At 41.6% G+C, this 20,214-nt stretch overlaps 3 protein-coding genes across 3 annotated transcripts in view; 2 read left to right on the top strand and 1 right to left on the bottom strand.

Annotated features, from left to right (window-relative positions):
- The window catches only part of LOC145413603 (phenoloxidase-activating factor 3-like), a 40,303-nt gene extending 37,856 nt beyond the window's left edge, over positions 1-2,447 (bottom strand). The window contains exon 1 of the mRNA XM_080283256.1: positions 2,387-2,447. The gene's annotated coding sequence lies outside the window, so the exon portion shown is untranslated. The remainder of the gene's footprint in view (positions 1-2,386) is intronic.
- Positions 1-20,214, top strand: part of LOC145413852 (carbohydrate sulfotransferase 4-like) — a 610,328-nt gene that overhangs the window by 197,962 nt on the left and 392,152 nt on the right. The gene's annotated exons all lie outside the window — the stretch shown is intronic.
- Positions 18,162-20,214, top strand: part of Unr (cold shock domain-containing Unr) — a 117,391-nt gene continuing 115,338 nt past the window's right edge. The window contains exon 1 of the mRNA XM_080283516.1: positions 18,162-18,194. The gene's annotated coding sequence lies outside the window, so the exon portion shown is untranslated. The remainder of the gene's footprint in view (positions 18,195-20,214) is intronic.

Consider the following 20,214-nt stretch of genomic DNA (forward strand, 5'->3'; position numbering starts at 1 on the left):
CAGAGTAATGCATTTTGGTATCTGTGAATATGCATTAAATTTTAAGAATGGCATGACACATTAATTTTCCTTTACATTTTCCACAATTTCTCATGAACACAGTTTAACAGGTGACAGCTTAAGTCATAGCAGAAATAGCTTAACCTAAATGAATGAATCGTACAGTGATTATTGCAAGAATTCATAAGCATATACTGCACTAAAAAACTAAATATTATGAAAAGGGGTGAAATGAGGCAAGTGTGCCTGGTGCCGTCTGATGGGAATAGGTGATCTGCCGAGATCCCATGAGAGAGAGAGAGAGAGAGAGAGAGAGAGAGAGAATACACCCTCCATCACCACTCTTCCTTACGCGTACAGGGCTAACTTCCTGCTCTGTAGGCTACCTGCGCGTGAGCAGGCCTTGACCTTGACCAGGACGATATAGGTTTTAATTTGTTGAGGCGATGGCCGAATGATTAAAGAGGTCTTCCGTTGTCTGAAATGACGTGAGTTCAATCCCAGGCTTACAGAACGAAAATATGCTCCTGTGAGTCAAACGTTTCAGCGTCAGACGATAAAGGAAGACGATAATTAACACGCCTCACTAACAATGAAATGACGTCACAGCGCCGGTAGTCCGCTCGCTGAATCATAGTTGGCTTGTTTTTTCCCATTTTACGAGTCCTACATCCTGTTGTCCCCATACTCTGATCCTCAAGTTTGTTCTCTTGTCCCCAGTACGTGAGACAGGAAAATAGACAAGTAAACAGATACATACCTAGACAAAGATAGATATCATGACGAGAGAGAGAGAGAGAGAGAGAGAGAGTGCAGCATTCTGAATTAGAATTTGGGTGGGCTGTACGAGTTTTACAGGGCTGGCGTTGCAACTTTATCATGATAGCAAATAAACATGTTTCATTCCCAGTAACTCTGATACTCTCCTGTAATTATTATCATCTCTGCTACAGTCATCACCCTCATAGTTGTTGTTATAGCTGTTACCTTATGTGGTAGATGAAGGCGCTAACCATTCTCTCACTCTGTGCAGTGCTACTTTAAAGTAACTCTATATTGAGAAATATGCCAAATGGTCCTGTAACTAAATACTGGAAACAGTTTTCTACGTTGGATGATACCCATAAGGCCAACACATGGACGACTGGTAGACTGGTGAAGAGGTTTCCAACCCTTGACCCATCGCCAACCCATCAACACATTTCCATGAATTTCGATAACAACTTTTAAGATATCTTGTACACAAACAGGAACGGATGGATACAATAACCTCTGCCCAACTTCGTTGGCGGAGGAAAAAAAAAAAAAAAAAAGTTAATTCCTCGGACTAAAGGGGCTAGGCTGGTTGAAGAATGAGGAAGCTTGATTTGTTGGGTGTGATTTCTGGTGCGACATTAACCTCGTCAAGGACATCTTTTTTAACAACTGCGTTTTTCCTAAATACATAAACTGTAATTCTACTTCGCGTAGAGAAGATTTTTCGAACAGAAGGGTGTTGGATTACAGCCTTAACTAATCCTTTCGCTAATAAAGGTCCTTCTTACTTTGAATAAGACTTTCTTGACTTCAAGACAGCAACACTAAAGTAAGTCATCATCATAATGAAGTGGTTAAACAGAAGTACCTTTTATGAGGTAAGTAATATCCTATTTTCGTAACTGAAAGCATGCAAACTCACACAAGTACTGTTTATCCCATACTGGACGAAATGCCGTTCTTAACTAAATAGTCCTGTCCTCTTGAAAATGTTTGCACATTATAATTTTTCTTAATCCTTTCACTAAGATGACACTGCATTTATGTTCTTGCTGCCATCAAGCAGTTTCATTCAGCTTGAGAGGGCCTATTCGAAATGGAGATTAGACCTGCCCTTCATAATTATACGCATTCATAATCACTACACGAGGTCTCCAGCTAAATTTTATCGACTGGAAGTAGTACAAGTAATTAGTAAAGGATATCATCGAATTTCACAGGTTAATACACGTCATACTTAAAGAATCTGGTATTTTGCGTGATATACACAACAGTTACTTGGAATACATAAAGCTTCGTGAAGATAAGTTAACTTCGTCTTCGTAAGAAGTTGCATGTATCTGCAGAGAAAAATGTGGGGCTGGAAGCCAAAAATAACTATGAATTTTTTTTGAGTCACAGACTCATACGACCCCTTAGGGAGCATTATTGTAAGCACAGCAGGCACCGAGGCACCGCCGTCGCAAACAAAATTTTGCATACTCGATGTTCACTTGTGTGCTATTTATGGAAAACATATTCACATCAGAATGATTTACGTAAAGCACAAAATAATAATACTCAATAGAAACCTTAAAAAACCACTAAGCTTTCGAAAATACAGCCATTTTTCTGCCCAAGGCCACATTACCTAGTCGGAAGTACTGAAGGTAGCAGCAACAGGAGCGACGTATCCTTCCACCACGACGGTCTGCCTGATACTGGAACCGGTGGACTCATCACTCATGCCAGTTGGTGGTAGGTAGTGGTCGTGGTGACGCTCTGACCTCCCCTCCCATCCTTTCTCCTTCTTTCCTTACCACCAGGCCTCCTCCTCCCACTTCTTCCCCCCCCCCTCCCTTATCCGTACCCCCCCCCTACTTGACCGTATTCTCGTAGTTTTGGTGGTTAACAAAAACATGTAAGAAGTAAGCCCACACACTGAATTTATGGGTTTTGTGCATGTTTCGTCTCTGTTCGTACCTGGTAAGGGTCCAAGGCCGACCGAAATAATATCAGCATGTGGGTTTAATCCTCCCATTTGACCAATTTTCAACACTGATAATCTCATTAGCACGGTAGTGCCTCCCATTACCTATTTTTTAAATATAAGAACAAACAAACGGAGAGAGAGAGAGAGAGAGAGAGAGAGAGAGAGAGAGAGAGAGAGAGAGAGAGAGAGAGAGAGAGAGAGAGAGGAATAACAGCAGTTGGCCGGATGTTCCATGCTAGGTTGCTCCTTCAAGGGTCTAGACAACTAGAATAAGATATGGCAGAACAAGGCTCTCCTTCGCCCACCAAACCCTCTAGTTAAAACTGGCAGGAAATAGTGGGGAACATCATTTAATATAGCAAAATTAAGGTGGAAGGTTAATAAAAATGGCGAAAGGAAAACAGACTCGTATAAAAAAGAAAATCTAGGACATTTTTCATATCCAACCATTTCAGCCATTTGTTTATCTAGTGTAGTGGGGAAACCCAATGCACAGGGTGGCAAATACATCACTAGACAGCTTATACAACTCGTCCATCATTATATTACCAAACCAGTTCCTGCCTATCTCCCTGTGAACCCAGAATTTCCCTAGTCTGAGACCATTATTTCGTGTCCTATCAGTTCACTCTTAAGACCTTACTAATATTTCCCTTAGTTTTCATTCACCCACTTAAACACCTAAACTAAATCTCCGCTTACTCAATGCCTTTCTAGTGAGTGCAAACTCAATTTCTTCATATATATATATATATATATATATATATATATATATATATATATATATATATATATATATATATATATTTCTTCTCTGCACATTTTCTGTGTAAGCTAATTAGTATTCCTTCTATAGCAAGGACGCTATAATTGTCTGGCAGAATACAAACCGAGGCCTTACTGTTATGCAGCGTATTCTAGGTTCCGACTTCTCGGTCCTAGGTACGGTGCAGTGTGGGGTTCTTTGTTCCAGACCGGGTCAGGGTCAGCCAGGAAGAGAAAAACACAAACACCTTGGGTCAAACAGTACACTTATCTATTAACTAAGAATGCATACGTACACTATTCCGTGATCAAAGTCGGATGGATACAATGGTACAATATATCAGTTGCAAGGATCACTCTCAATTCCTAGTTCAGCTCGTCTAATACGGGATCGCACCTGAGTAATTTTACAGTAAGTTCATACAGTATCACAATGAGTATTCCACAGAAATATTCAGGCACATGACATGCATGTGACACATACTTACACAACAGAGCTCAGTGTCTCCAGCACAATGGAGATGACAATATATATACCCAACCTTAAGCCTAGGTGTCTGAGTCACAGAGACGAAAGCCTATATTTATGTTTGCGTCACATAGACGAAGCTCTAGCTAATTTAGTCCATACCGCGTCACATATAAGAGAATATATATATATATATATATATATATATATATATATATATATGGTCTCACACTGGCAGTCTCGGGGAGGGGGGGTTAATGAGGCTAGGGTGGGTGTACTCTCGTGGGAATGGAGAGAGTGCGGGGGGGGGGGGAGTTAGTGAGAGTCCACGGGTGCGAGTTACACTGACGTCTGCTGTTCTTTGGGGAAGGTGACACTGGGGTAATATCGGTCACGGTAGGGGGGAACTGATCCGCGGGTATGTCGAGCGCTCCGCGTAACAGCACTTTGAGTAACAGGGTACTCTAGAATTCACAAGGGGGAGGTGAGCACACTGGGGAAGGGTTACATGTTCTTTGGGGAGGGATCACGGGGAGGGTTCACTGTGGGGCGGGGGCTGGTCACACTGGGGGAATATAAAGGGAGGATCTATTGCTCACAGTTTCTGACGGAGGGGAGGACAGGGCCTGCTACAACGGGAGTTCCCAGTGACGGCCTGTGTAATAATCAACAAGGGACCAAGAACTGAACACAGAGGCACTCTACTAGTACTAACTGCCACTCTGACTTAGTGCTCTCTGTTTTCGGTCCTTTGCCAGGATTCGATCCATTTTAAAATATCATCGCTTTTGTGGTATTCTCGAACTTTCCCAATTAATTTCTTGTGTGGAACGGTCAAAGGCTTTGTTAAAGTCCTGATAAATAAGACTGCATGCTTTATCGCTATCGATAATTCGACACATCAGATTTTTCCCCTTTCCTAAAAATGTGTACTTCATTCGCTGTCTTCCACGTATCTGTAGCTACTTTCGAGCATAAAGAAGTATTAAATAACTTTGCAAGTGGCTGGTACATTCTCCTGGATATCTTTTTAAATTCTGGTGTAGCCTAACTGCAGTGCCGGATTTCTGAGGTTCTGGCTTATCAATTATTTTCAGTGCACCTTCTCTACTTTCAGGTATTTTACTATGAACATTATTTATATTATCTACACAAGTGGCTGTAGCCTAATGGATTACGTCTATTTCCTTAGTAAATACTGGTTAGGTACAATCATTAATATAAAGCAATTTTTTTTTTTTTCGTTTGCAGTGTTACCAGACTGTGCTGAGAGGTCTTATCCCGTTTTTGTTTTTGGCATGTAACCTATAGCCAATAAAAGCCCTTTTGATATCCTTTGGACCTCTTAGCAACATTACAGTAATTTCATAAGTATGTTTTGCTCTCTCAGTCTCCATTACTTCCCTGTTCAAAATTGGGCACTGTTCTCCTCTTTTTTTTATACTTATATAATTATATTCCTATTATTTCCATGCTTTGACCTGTAATTAATTTCAGTCTGTTATTTAACCACCTCGGGTCAGGATTACTCGTCCTAAATGCCTTAGAAGAAAGTTACATGCCCTGTGTATCATATCCAGTAAATCATTGTATTGTTCATTGAATGAGCAGTCACTTGTGATTTGACCGAACCGACGTACTAGAGGTTCTTTACGGGCCGTATAAAGAACAAAATTGACATAAAAGTTGTCAGAAACAATAATCTGTTGTTTATTAACTTTATAATGTCGACACCTGGGCAAAGGTGGCTCGGTCGTAATGTAGTCCTGTATTCATCTCGTGAGGCGTGTGCATCGAGTCTAAGGTTGGATCCCAGGCAGTGATGGACATTTTAAATAGGTGCTGATAGCATGTCCTTTCAAATGCTTGCATAATGTTCGGACCATGTTGATTCTATCAGTGATGACCCATACAGAATTTAACACACGTATGCACTGCCAGTTCATAACTTCTACTTTCACATAAATCACTTGTCCTACGAAGACCCTTTACCCATTCGTACTTGGCCGGCATAGGAAAAGGTTCATTTTGGCAAGTATTTTCCCTCCGAGGAGAAGGTACTGTCCTGCAGTGGATCTAAGTTAGGCTGATGTAGGTACTGTAATAGCCGGCTTACACATACCTGACATTTGCGAATGGCTCTGCTATGAACGTTCAAGTTATACTCTGCGGATCTTGAAGGGCAACTGCCATAACGCTGAGGAACACCATTTTCAGTCACTGGAGAAGTGACCCAGCGCTACTCAATGCTTCACTGATAGGTGTAGGTGTGGAAAGCTTTTGAATGTAAGGTGATAAATGCATGTTTAATCTTTGTTGTTGTGGCTGTGTTTGTTAGCGAGAATCTCTGTATACGACTATATGATCGAGGGAATTTCAATAGGATGCTAAGATTTGTAAGCAAACGAAAGAGCATATTAATAAACCCTTTTACACGTTCATCAACGGCTGAGGCTGAACCCAGTTAAGGGTGGTTGGTAGGGATACGCTCTGCTGACTTGTAAAGTTGCAGACTTTCGATACCGTTTGTATAAATGTATCAAGTAGGGAAATTATATTCTCTCAAACTCCTATGATTCACTTACAGTTGAATAAAAACATCTGGCCTTAGCTACAGTAGAATACTAGAGCTGTCCGATCATGGCAGGGTTAACGATGCGTATTAATGCTCATGCTCCTATGGCTCATTCTGTGTTGAATACAATTGTCTGGCGTTAACTGAAGCAGAACAACGGTAGTCCTGATCTCCCGACCTTGAGTGGGTTAATGTGCCGTATACAGAAAATAAACTGATAGGGAAGAGGTACTGCAGAGTCTCCTAAGTCCACGAAAATACACCCCATTTCTATCCACTGCCCCCTTTCCCTAAATTCTTTCTTCTTTGTCTCCCTCTCTCTATCTTTCCCTACCGCGGACAGATTCTTCCCATTTCTTCTTCCTCACATCTTAGATCGTGTCCTTCCCCTGCGCATGTCTCCTTGTCCTCCCTCCCTTCCTCTCAGCATTCACCCCGCCCCTCACCCCTCTCGTCAGACTTTTCCTATTCTCTCCTCTCTCCCCTCCCTCCCTCCCTCCCCTGTCCCCTTTCGTCAGGCTTTTTCTATATTCTCCTCCCTCCCTCCCCTACCTCCTTCCCTCTCCCTCTCTCTTCCCCCCCTCTCCCTCCCTCCCTCCCTCCCTCTCCCTCTCTCTCTCTCTCTAAAATTATTCTTTCCTTACGTCCCTCTCTATCCTTTCCTGTCTCGGACACATTTTTCCTATTTCTTCTCTCTCACATCTCCTTAGATCGTGTCCTTCCCCCGCACATGTCCCTTTGTCTTCCCTTCCTTCCTCTCACTAGGCTATTCACCTCACCCTTCACCCCTCTCGCCAGACTTTTCCTATTTTCCCTTTCCTTCTTCCCTCCCTCCCTTTCCCCCCCCCTCTCTCTCTCTCTCTCTCTCTCTCTCTATATATATATATATATATATATATATATATATATATATATATAAATATATATATATATACACACATACAGTATATATACTTCTCTATCTCTCCTATCGTTTTCTTTCCTCTTAACACCAATTCCTTTTCGCAGCCTCTGTAATTTCCGTTGCTATCTTCATGCATTCTTCTCTGACAATTTCTTCCTCTTACCTCTCCCTCCTCCACCTCCCCTCTCATACTCTCCAGTTCCCATCTCTCCTCCTCCTCCTCTCCACTTTCTCTTCCTCCTACCCTCCCCTCCACTCCTTCCCTTGCATTATTCTTTCGTCTACTGCCACTTTTTCCCTGTTTCCTCCTCCGTCTTCCCTCTCTCCTGTTTCAGTAATATTTTATTCAATACTGTTATTCATTTCTAGCACTGAAGGAATTATATCTTAGCCTTCTAGTTCGAAAAGTCTCCCCAAGCTTAACAAATAGTTTGAGCAATAAAAAAAATCATAATCACTGGACTGAAGGGATGAGCACAGAACTGTTAGTTGTGTCTGCAGCCCTCGGATATTATCTTACATACTGTATATCTCCCCACCCCCACCCCACACCGAAATCTCTAGCATCTCATCCTTACCAGTTTTAATTCTATATACTGTAGGCTATGACACGTTAATACTATCTTTTATTTTATTTATGTAGCTTATATCAAAGACGCATAAAAAACATAAAAGAAAACTGCAAGGTGTCGTATGCAAAGTATATCGTTAAGAAATAGGTGTGAGAAAATCTCCTAAAGCCCTAAGCCAGTGGTTCTCAACTGGTGGTCCACAGGACGTTCACTATATTTGGTAATAAACTGGAGATTGGTGCATATCTTTTCTTTAATTTATTGAAAATTCAGTACGAAAAATTTTATCAAAATAAATAATTGGCCATTCATTTTATTGTATTATCCCTATTGATTATTCCAGTATGATTGGTACTTACCCAAATCTGTCAACACATGCAGTCAGATGTCTTCCGCCATTTTCATCAGCTTCCATGTGTGAGAGCAGATGTTCATGTTTGTTGTACATTAAGTCCAAACAGAGGAATCGACTTGCAGTGGAGAGCGATATTCATTGTGCAATATCAAGTACCACTCCTAATATTGAAAAGCTTGTCAGTGCGAAGAGAATCCAAAAGTCTGGCTGCAAAGAAAAATGTTAGTTGTATACTCCTACATAATGTCAAAATTTTGTTTGTTAGAAATAAATTTCACAACAAAATGTTAGATAAATATTCATGTATTTCCTGGAAATTATGTTTGGAAGAAATATACTGTATTTCAGACCCAAATGTCAGCTGTCTACTATTTTATATCATTTCTCGAAATTCTGTTATTAAGAAATATATTTCTAGCCAAAATGTTGTTGTCTATGCTTTATTTATCATTATTCAAAAATGAAATGGTCCACGATATTTTTTAAAATTGAGCTGGTGGTCCATGGCCTGAAACGAGTTGAGAACTACTGCCCTAAGCCAACCAGAATATGCACCATGAGTCGACACTAATCCCTCCTCCTCCTCGACTCCACACCGCCACGTATTATATACATACTCGTACACAACATTGGCTAAGTCCTCTCTGTTCACACCTGAAGAGGATGCAGGTTGGCCAGAAACCGTGCACCCTCACATTAAAGTGGGGGTCTGATTATTCTTCTAGAACTGCTATGTATTTTGTCTATCTGTTGTCTATCAATTTTCTTCTTGTCAAAGAAGTATGCAGTACTCATAGTAACAACTTTCTGTTAACTTAAAGATAGAAAAAATGTGACTAACAATCTTTGGTTCTACTTGGCACCCTTTATGCTGTGCTGTGGCAAGCACGGGATATCGGGTACCTATTTTGCATTTTACGCCTAGATATTCTCTTGTGTGTTATCTAAGGCATTTTAATGACTCAGACTACATAAAAGAACATGCAGAATAAATTACTAAACGTGACAAATGCGTAAATGAACTGGTGAGGAAATGGTGTTACGGAAGGGTCGATTCTCGTCGTCTTCAGTGGCTTCATAACATCCGTAGATTTATATATCGTTTTACACGATTGTATTCCTTTGCAAGCTAGTTATATCTTGAATATCAATTAGTTTGCATAGATGCAGGAGAATATTAAACTGACATATACAGAGATAGGATGCAATGGAAGAGGTAGGCTACTACGGAGGCTCCCTAACTTATGAGAATACGGCTCTCCTAAAAAAAAAAAAAAAAAAAAAACTATCCTCGTTGCCATAGCATATTTTGTAACGCCCCTTCCTCTGCGTTTTGTTTTACACATTATCCTGTGTTATTCTTTTGTACGGAACTTAATATTTTTCTAACGCCGTCCCTCTTATGAATCAGTGACTTACTAGAGGATGTAATGACAATGTGTAACTTCATTTGCTTGGGAAGAAATGCTACGAAGTGTCCTATGCAACGAGGATACGGCTCCTTGGTGTGGGTAAGATTTGTTTTTCCAGGAAATGCAAGAGCCATGGGAAGGTTCTGTACATTCCCATCCTTATCCTTCCTACAAAAACAAGTAACTTTTGATAAATTTTGCCCTTGAAACTAAGATATTTGATACATGGGGAGCCCACTATTCACTCACCTCATGAAGTGCTCCCTCCACGTGACTATACTAGGTGCAACTGCGCATAATTTGCTGTAACCTAGGAAACCATTTACTAAGCAATGGTAACCATACAACCAAAGGACGCCTGGTGGTTTAGCGAGTTAAGGTGGTCCATATGGATGGGACCCGGACCCAGGGGATGGGCTGGAGTTTATTGCTCACGTAATATCACCCAGGGGCAAGTAAAGACTGGTAACTCTTGCCTTCAATGTCGGGCTTCAGTAGCCTAGCCCTGGAACCCCACACTCATGATGGTGCAGGAATGAATTAAACGATAGATGGATTACTCTAGATATGCTTTATTTTGGACAAGATTCATGAATTATTCCTATGGTAAGTAAGATTATTTATATAAGTTTGGGCTGCTTCTTAAATAAATTTTCGGTAATATTCTTGTGTCTAAGTTTTGAATTTGCAGGAAGAACAAGCTCCAAGAGAATGTTTGAACTCCCTTTGTTCTTCCTACAAAAACAAACCACAGTTATATGGATGTACAGTACCAACTAGAGGGGCACTCAGTGGAGCGCATCTCTTCGACAAGGGCAACGTAATTTCTAGACCACTCTTCATAATGGATTACGGTTTCTCATCACTGATTAGGGTTTCGCAAAAAGGGTTTTCCGGATTCAGAATCTGTAATACGATCCGGATCGGTCCCCAAAGTTCATCGATTCTTCCCTGGGACATGGGCTATCTACGCACCAAATTTGGTCCAAATCTCTCTTTTAGTTTTTGAGTAATCCTGCTAACAGACAAACAAACAAGCAAACAGGGGTGAAAACATACTCTCCTTGTCGGAGAGACTTACAGGCTGCACACGATAACGGTAACAAACACATGAAGTTAATTTGTATTATTTTATATATTAAATCATTACGGTTCACACACTAAGGAAATATGTAAGTTTGCATGAAACGGATAGTTTCGTTGAATTTTGCATTAACAGTGATTTTGGCCACGTTAGAGACCAAAGCATGAGATGACATGAGGTACTACAACTGATTTCAGCTATACCTCCATGGGCTGGTTCTCCCACACTTAAATGTTTATTAGAGATTTCATAAAAGTAAAAAAAAATAAATAAAAAACAACACTGCCATGCGATGAAGAGGGGGAAGCGCCTTACGTAGTCCTCATGGCGTGGAATCTCAGGGAGACGGTTGGGACGCAAGGCACAGCCAAAGAAGTTAAAAAAAAAAAAAAATTGTTCTCATTCACCTGGTCCTGGGTTGCAACACTACTTATAGGCCTATCTTCAGAATGCGCGCGCGCGCGCGCACACACGCACACGCACGCACGCACGCACGCACGCACGCACACACACACACACACACACACACACACACACACACACACACACACACACACAGCTGGCCACTCGCGGGAGTAGAGTTCGAGCAGGATCTATATCTGACATCAAAGAAAAATGCAGCTAAATATTTTTCCCCTGTGAAAATAATGAGTGTACTGTACGTCATCCCCTCTTACCCCTTCTACTATACCACTGCTGGTGACAGCAGAGATAAAAAGGAAAAGACTTCTCCGTATAGAAGTGGTTAACAACAGTTGTCCCTCACTTACCACCTCTACCTTACTACTACTATATGTCTGCATTTGACAAATATCTACATTTGACGCAGTAAATTTGCTGCGTATGTTATTAATTCAGTCTTTGATTCTTTGTCGATATAAACATTCTAAAATATGGCACACAAAAGAAGTACAATATATGAGTGTATGGCTCAATATACACTTTTGCTTATTGGTACAGCTGGTCTATCCAGGAGTGACGATAGAGTGCTGCCACTCTTGGTGCAGGTGGGTTACCCAATATCCTCTTATATGATTTAACTTTTAGTGCTACCTTCAGGTAACGGCACTGAGTGACAAGCCGAATGGGTTCATGTAACCCAGAATTTTAACACTATGTTGAGTAGTAACCACGTTAAGGCGCTCCAACCGGATGTCTATAGGGCTTCGGAGGGTGTGGTTGGGGTTGATTATTTACGTAATCTCCCTCAGGGAAGGGCGACTGGTAACTCTCGCCTTAAATGTCTGGACTGAGCGATCTAAGACCATTCCTGCAGTCCTGGGACAATGAAAGACTGGATGATAGATGGAGGAGTATACAAAACAAATGGCTAAAAAGAGGTGTTACAACGCCATATAATCTTACCAGCATATGGGCCCCTATCACCATCAGTAAGGTGGCATCTTTATGAACCTATTCTTGCTACCAAGACAATTTTACTCAGCCTAGGGGAGACCTTGCTTCACTAAGCGTTCATCCACCGAAAAATCCTTCTAAGTTTGAATAAAACTGTCAATAGATGGGAAGAATAAAACTGAGTCCGGGGGCTGAGGGCGTTAACCCCGTCAGAATGCGATGTTATTATAATCATTGTTATTGTTGTTATTATTATTGTTATTTATTATTATTATTATTATTATTATTATTATTATTGTTATTATTATTATTATTATCATTATTATTATTATTATTATTACTAGTAGTAGTAGTAGTAGTAATAGTAATAATAATAATAATAATAATAATAAAAATAATAATAATAATAATAATAATAATAATAATAATAATAATAATAATAATATTATTATTATTATTATTATTATTATTATTATTATTATCATTGCGATCTTCAAGCGCTTTCACCGTGCTAAGGATAGACTAACTAGAGGAGCTAGATGCGGCCTTTATTATCATTTTCACTAGCCGGGCTTCTATTGCAGCTGAATAAAATCGTCTGGTAGCAGCAAGCATGCACAACAAAAAGACTTCATCTCACAAAAGCGAATCCCTTCAATACAATAACATTTTACTGTTTATTGTTGCTGCTTCTGAACAAATCAGCTTAGGAATAACCTCTTAACTTAGATTACTACAACTACTACTGTTATTTTAAAAATAATGATCCACGTTTTAGAATAACAAGTGTGAAAGTTCTCGTAGTGTTCTGAGAAGATTGTCGGACTTCGATGATACCAATATTGGGTTTCGAAAATCATTGCTCACTGTCTCGTCATGTATTGTATTAGAGGGGACTGATATATATGAATGTCTGTAATGTAAGCATCTTCATAGATTTAAGCAGTGTGATGAGTAGCAATGGGAGATTAGAGAATGAAGTGCATGAATGGGTAAAGCAAGGAAGAAAGGTTGCTGGTTCACTGATAGCAGTCATATTGAATATGAAAGTGAGCATGGCAGTCATAGAAAAATAAATAAATGTCTCTGCATAACAGTACTGTGATCCCCATTCTGACGCATGGACATGAAGTAATCTGAAAGATGCATGGCGACACAGTAGTAGGGCGCCTGACTCGAGACCGAAGAGTCCTAAGTTCGCGCCGCGCCAGGGCTGCCTTGTCGGGAGAGGTTGCACTTTTCTGTCACCTAGCTGTTTGTAGCAGCCGTGGCTCAGTGGGTTAGAGCGCTCTGGCTGAAGGGTCGGAGGTTCGAGTACACCCAGGGGTCACTGGTAGACATCAGGAAGTGCATCCGGTCATAAAGTGATACACGCTCCAAAACCAATTAAAAGTCCTCTACCCAGGGCCAACGCCTTAGACCTTATCGTAAAAAGGGGTCACGGCGTAAAACTAATAATAATAATAAAAATGCGGAGTTATGTGGAGACAGACACACACAAGTGAAGCAGCGTTGTAGTGTTGGTGTGGATGTTCTAGATTGCATTAGGGGATATATGAGATGGTTCAGATATGTGGAGAGGAGACTCTGGCAGGGGTGTGTGTGAACTGGGTGAAGGGAAGGAGGGGCAGGGAGAGAGCAAGGATGAGGTGGAGAGATGGGGTGAATAGGTATATGAGGGAGAAGGGGTGCGAGTTGGAGAGAGGGCAGCCAGATGGCAGAGGACAGAGTGACCTAGAGGAGATTCATTTGTGGCCACCCGTAACGGGATTGTGTGTGTGTGTGTATATATATATATATATATATATATATATATATATATATATATATATATATATATATATATATATATATATACTCGTATAGAGAGAGAGAGAGAGAGAGAGATTATAAATGGAGACAGTGAACCATGCGTCCCTCAGTTCAAATAAAACCAAAAGGGGATCGCAAGAGGGCTATCACCTGACGGCAGCCTAAGAGAGACATCCAACTGCAGGGGTTGGAGTTCAGGGGCGGATTGGCCACTGGGCAATAAGGGCACCATCCTGGTGGGCCGGAATGTTGCTAAGCTCGAGTCACTGAGCCCGTCAGGGAATATATACTGATATTGTATAAGTTAAATTTTGAAACACTTGCAACGAGTTTTAGGTTGCATTTTGTTAGACTGAAATATGACGAAGACCCTTACCTGCATTTAGTATTCATTTCACATTTCAATACTTGGAGTTAGGATATCGTACTGGGAAACGCATTTGTCGAAAAGTGTGTGTGTGTGTGTGTGTGTGTGTGTGTGTGTGTGTGTGTGTGTGTGTGTGTGCGCGCGCGCGGGGCCAGATTGTCTGTAATGGTAGTGACCTGCAGAAAGTTGGCTTGTTATTGACCAGCTTCATGCTGCCCTTATTGTTAGTCGCGTTTTCTTTCATTCTTTCTTCCTTGTATTCTTGCATTCTTTCTTCGTTGTCTAGTTGTGGCAGGCATTTCTATCCTTCAGAATTAACCGATTCCGACCAAACTGGGACACAACGACCAGCCTATGACATTGTCCACAATGTTTTGGTTTCCAGGCAACTATTCCTTGCCTAGCAACGGCCAAAAATCCTCTTGTTTTGAGCTGTAGAAGCATTACTAACGGGCGCAGAAAGCTTTGATTTCTTTAGGCGTAATCTTGAGGTCATTCCCTATCGGAAGTGTGCCATCCATTTTTCCTCTCTCTCCTCTAGTTTTCGAGTGGCAACCCTGCGACGATTGGCCTCAACGTCCCAAGCAACCAGTACCGGTTTTCAAAAATGCTCCCCCCTAATTACTCAGGGGCTCAATGGAATTGAATAAAACTTTGCATGCTTATAGATACTGATTAGTACTACAACTTCCTATCGTACACCTGTGCTACATTGACCAGGTCAAGGGTAAAAGGTCATCAAACGCAAAAAAGGTGGAAATAGCTAAAATCATGATTATACTCGTGGGAAATGCTAAGGCTCCAAAGATTATTAAGCCAGGGCCATGATTCTTGGGTGGAATGTTTCACTGGGGTACCTCCATACAAAAGTGACATTTAGTGTCGAAACTAACTTCCAGTCATTGGCCGCGCCACCTAAAAGTTGTACCTCTCGTGGACCATTCCACAAATTTCACGTTCCTTAGCTCCACAGTGGTTTGCATTATGATTATTTCTTTCAGATATCGACATAGTTGAGGTAAAAGGGGGATAGTTTGGTGTTACAGCAGCCATTTCGCCCATAAAGTCATTTAGGCAGTAAAGTCCAAACTGGCAAACGGCCGAATCACCTAAGGCCCTGGTCACACACAAGTGACTCAAGGTCCGACCGCCGCGCGAGTCACAGCCGTAACGCATTTTTTCATCAATCGTCCCTTGATTTGCCGGCAAAGCCAGGACTCTTTCGGGTGCTCGTGAGCCACTGCGACGACTCGTCGGGCCTTACGACTTGCCAAAAGTTGTGTAACGGTTGCATCGCAGACGGGAGTGTTGTACGTTGGTCGTGAAGCAGTCTTAGCTCAATCGGATCCGTCATAATGCAGTTGCTGCGTGTCGTGATGCTGTTGCCGACAAAAAAAATATTACAACTGTGTGTTCCTCATCAACTGACTAGACACAGGAGAGGTCCATGGTGATGTGCTGGGTGTCATTGGTGGTCCAGGTGTGAATCCCCCTCCCCATGGGTTGGTCGTGGGAGGGTCGGGGTTCATTCCCCAAATGCGTCACGCGGTCGTCTTGCATTTGTGGATGGTCGTGTCATGGTCATGGCTGACAAAAATTCTTTAAATATCATATTTGAAGACTCATAGCTCCATCGCTTTGCGGTTGCCTCGTGATCTTGTCATTTTCTTGAGGACGTCACGACCGATCATGTGGCAGTTGTGATGCAGTCGTTAGGTATTCGTGAGCCGAGCAGATTCGGGGCCAGTCGGGAGGCATAATGGCCTAAACAACATAAGCCCCTGTCACACACAAATGATTCAAAGGCCGACCGTGGTGCGACTCAAGGTCGTAACACATTTTTTCATCGATTGTCCCTTAATTCACCAACAAAGCCCGGACTCTTTAGGGCGCTCGTGAGCTGCTGTGGGGACTTGTTGGGCCTCACGATTTTTTAACGTGTGTGTTAAAAAATTGTGGCTGCCCCATAGATTGCCAAAAGTCGTGTCACAGTCGGGAGTGTCGTACATTGGTGGTGAAACAGTCTTAGCCCAATTGGATGCGTCGTGATGTGGTCGTTGCATGTCGTGATGCTGTCACTGACAAAAAACCCGTTATGACTGCATGTCCCTCATCAACTGACGAGACACAGGAGAGGTCCATGGTGATGCGCTGGGTGTCATTGGTGGTCTAGGTGTGATTCCCTGCCCCACGCTGGGTGTCACTGCTGGTCTAGGTGTGATGCCTCACCCCACACTGGGTGTCATTGGTGGTTCAGGTGTGATGCCCTGCCCCATGGGTCAGTCATTGGGGGTTCGTGGGGGGGTCGCAGGGGGGTTGGGGTGCATTCCCCAAATGCATCATGCAGTCGTCTTGCAGTCATGTCACGGTCGTGGCTGACAAAAATTCGTTAAATTTCAAATATGAAGACTCGTAGCTCTGTCGCCTCGCGGTCGCCTCGTGATCTTGTTGCGTTTCTTCAGGACGTCACGACTGGTCGTGAGGCAGTCCTGACGCGGTCGTTAGGCAGTCATGAGCAAAGCAGATTCGGGGCCAGTCGGGAGGCGTGGGAGCCAACTAGGACACGACCTAGAGTCGCACCGCGGTCTGCCCTTGAGTCGCGTATATGTGTGATAGGGGCTATACGGCCTAAATTATATACAGCCCAAATAACTAAACTTCTTCCACAAGACATTGTTGAAGTTTTGTTCATCGCTGCATCATGATTAGGTTAGGTTAGGTTAGTATTTTTCAGGCTTACATTTTTCACCCTGATATTGGCTTGCATTGTGTTTATCTCTTTCAAATATAGACAGTTGGGGTAGAAGGGGATAGTAAGGTGTTATAGCAGAGTGAAATCGCTAGGTAGTCGAAGTGCTGCGCAGTCTCTCTTACTTGAAAGAATTCGGGTCTACGATGTGCCTGTGGAGTCAAACGGAATAAAATAAGTGAAGACGGTGATACAAAATTCAGATAAACTAACTGTACAGTATATCAGCCGGGATCAAACGTGCGACGATACAGTTCCCAGCCTACCGTTCTGGCCTTTCATCCAATATCTTCTTTATATATCTACTGCGTGCAGACAGAAGACAAAGTAGGTATTGGCAGTATGTCGATCATCATATGCATAGGTTTGCACACTTGATTTCTATTGATGATACAGGACAGACTGACAAACAGTATGAAGTATGTACCACAGATACGCTACATTTCGCCACAATAAGGAAGAGTAAATCTTGACATTAATTTTGGCCGAAGAGTAGGTCCAATCTTACAAAGGTCTTCACTGGATTTATACAGATACGAGTACAGTAGATTCCTTCAAGCAGAAAAGCAAGAAGAAATAAGCATGCACTGCTTTTATGACGTCAAAAAAAAAAAAAAAAAGTTACCTTAGTGAAGGAGTACGGCACGGGAGGGAAAGAGTACAGTTTTCCTGGTTCAGTGGCAATGGTGGTGTGTGAAACTGATCCAGAATACTTTGCTTGGATAATCATCGAAGGCTATCACAGAATTAAACCTGGCGCTGAAATATATAATATGCGAACCCGCTACCTATCGGCGGTGAACCGAACTTTTCCATATGTGCCAAATGTACAAAGAATGAAATATAAAGACAAGGCTTATACATGTTTTATATGATCTTTAGAAATGGCATGTTGGGTGATAGTATCTTCCCTCCTAATGTAACAATTTAGGAGTTATGGGAACTGTGGGTATTAATAAGAAGGCGAATCCATAATAGCCTTGGCACACTTGAAGCTAGTTAGTCCTAAAGATGGCGGCATGTCATCAGTGCTGTGCTGTGCTGAGGTAAGTTTCTTTTGTCCATATACTTGTTCATTGTTTATTGGAACGAATTTAGAACACATATTTGGGATTTACAAACGTGACTGAAGACTTGGAACTGATGTTCTTCAGTAAAGGGAGTGACAGAGCATAGTAAATAAGGTAGTAAGGTAAATGTGTGTGGGATGTAGGTAGTGTAGTTGTTTGTGTTGGTCTGCCGTGAACCTTGGATGACATTCACAGATGCCAAGACGGCAGAAGACTGTCCTTTATTTCACTTGGTCTCGAAGACCAAGGTTATAGCAATGACTGTGGCTTGTGGGATGTATATTTAATCTTAGGTCATATTTTCTTAAAGATTATCTTGGCTTGATAGGCGACAATGATTTGGCGCAATCGACAGTGTTTATACGAGCTTCCTGTTGCAATATTAGTGTGTTGTAGTTTCTTCCAAGTTTCTGATAAATTACGCACACTAGGTGTACTGTTAGCAACTGCTGAGGACCATAAATTTGGCAGCTGTGTGAAATACCTTTGTTTTGTCTCAGGTTTTCGCATCATTTTCCATTGGATCTCGTTTTATGGCCTGGGTGCTTCAATCTCAAGCATAGAATCAGAGGAGTGGAAATAGAAGTTAGTGTGTTATATTCAGAATAATTTGTGTTTGAAAAATTTGTACAGAGAGCCCATAATAGTTTTTGACATGTAACCTATGGACAAAGTCTGAGAGCTCTCATTAAAAGTCACAAAGCCATTGACAGCTCTCATTTAAAAAATTGGTAAAATTATCATTTAAGCCCCTAACCTCACTTTATTTATTTTATTTATTTATTTTTTTTTTTTTACCCTATCCTAACCAGACCAATCTAGCCTAACCTATATGAGTATGTGCTGTATTAACTGAAGTAACTGATACTCAAAATTCTTATCATTGGGAGAGCTCTCCATTGGAGAACAAAAAAATAATGAATTCCATTAGGGGTTGAAACGATAATAGAACCAAAAAGTCAATATATACCTGTAATTTTATGATGGTACTTTGGTAGTCTTCAGGGAGACATAAGACCAACTCTTTAAGAATTATAAAAAAAATTTACCTACCATTGAATAGATTCAGTGAGTATGAAGAGGATTCATCAAAAAACAAGGAAAATTGGATTACCGTATATAACCCTTCATTGGTGCGGATTGGAATTTATCGTTGTTAGTGCTGTATGTCTAACTCTATTCACGTATACGCTGATGACTCCACCCTTCACCTTTCCATTTGGTTCCTGCAACGTCCATCTCAGCAGTTACTTCAACAAACAGTGGATGAGGCTATGGCATACCTAATGTCTGACTTGGCTCGTATCTCTGTCTGGGGTAAAAATAATCTTGTTTTTAATGAATCAAAGACTTGATTCTTACACATATCAACCACCAACAAAATCTTCCACAGGTGTACCCACTAATGTTTAATAATATTCAGCTTAATCCTGCATCATCGTTGAACATGCTTTGGGTTTCATTCACTCGGGACTTATCCTTGAAAGAGTGTGTTACATCTCTTTTAAAATCTGCTTCCAAGAGACTAGGTGGGCTAAGCCGACTTCGTTCCTTCTTTACCCCTGCAAAATTGTTGATTCTATACACAGGTTTTATCCGCCCCTGTGTGGAGTACAAGTCTCATGTTTGGGGAGGCTCCCCACATACAGCTCTTGTGGAGTCAAAGGCTTTTTGTCTCATGAACTCTCCTCCTCTTACTGGCTCCCTTCAACCTCTGTCTCTTGGCCACACTATTGCCACTTTATCTCTTCTGTCACTGCTTCAATGGTCACTGCTCCTCTGAACTGTCTGCTTGCATTCCTCCACCTCTACAACGGGCGCGTAGTACCCGTCTAGCAGCAAACTCTCATCCCTTTTCTGTCCAGCTCCCTAATGCAAGAGTTAGCCGTTACTCCCAGTCCTTCATTTATGCAATGGGTCGTCTCTGGAACTGTCTCCCTCTGTCTGTATTTCTTGCTAGCTATGATCTTCAGTCTTTCAAATGCGATGTGTCCAG

This window comes from Coenobita brevimanus, chromosome 97, assembly GCF_032717465.1.
Source record: "Coenobita brevimanus isolate Jiangsu-jjx chromosome 97, ASM3271746v2, whole genome shotgun sequence".
Lineage (NCBI taxonomy): Eukaryota > Metazoa > Arthropoda > Malacostraca > Decapoda > Coenobitidae > Coenobita > Coenobita brevimanus.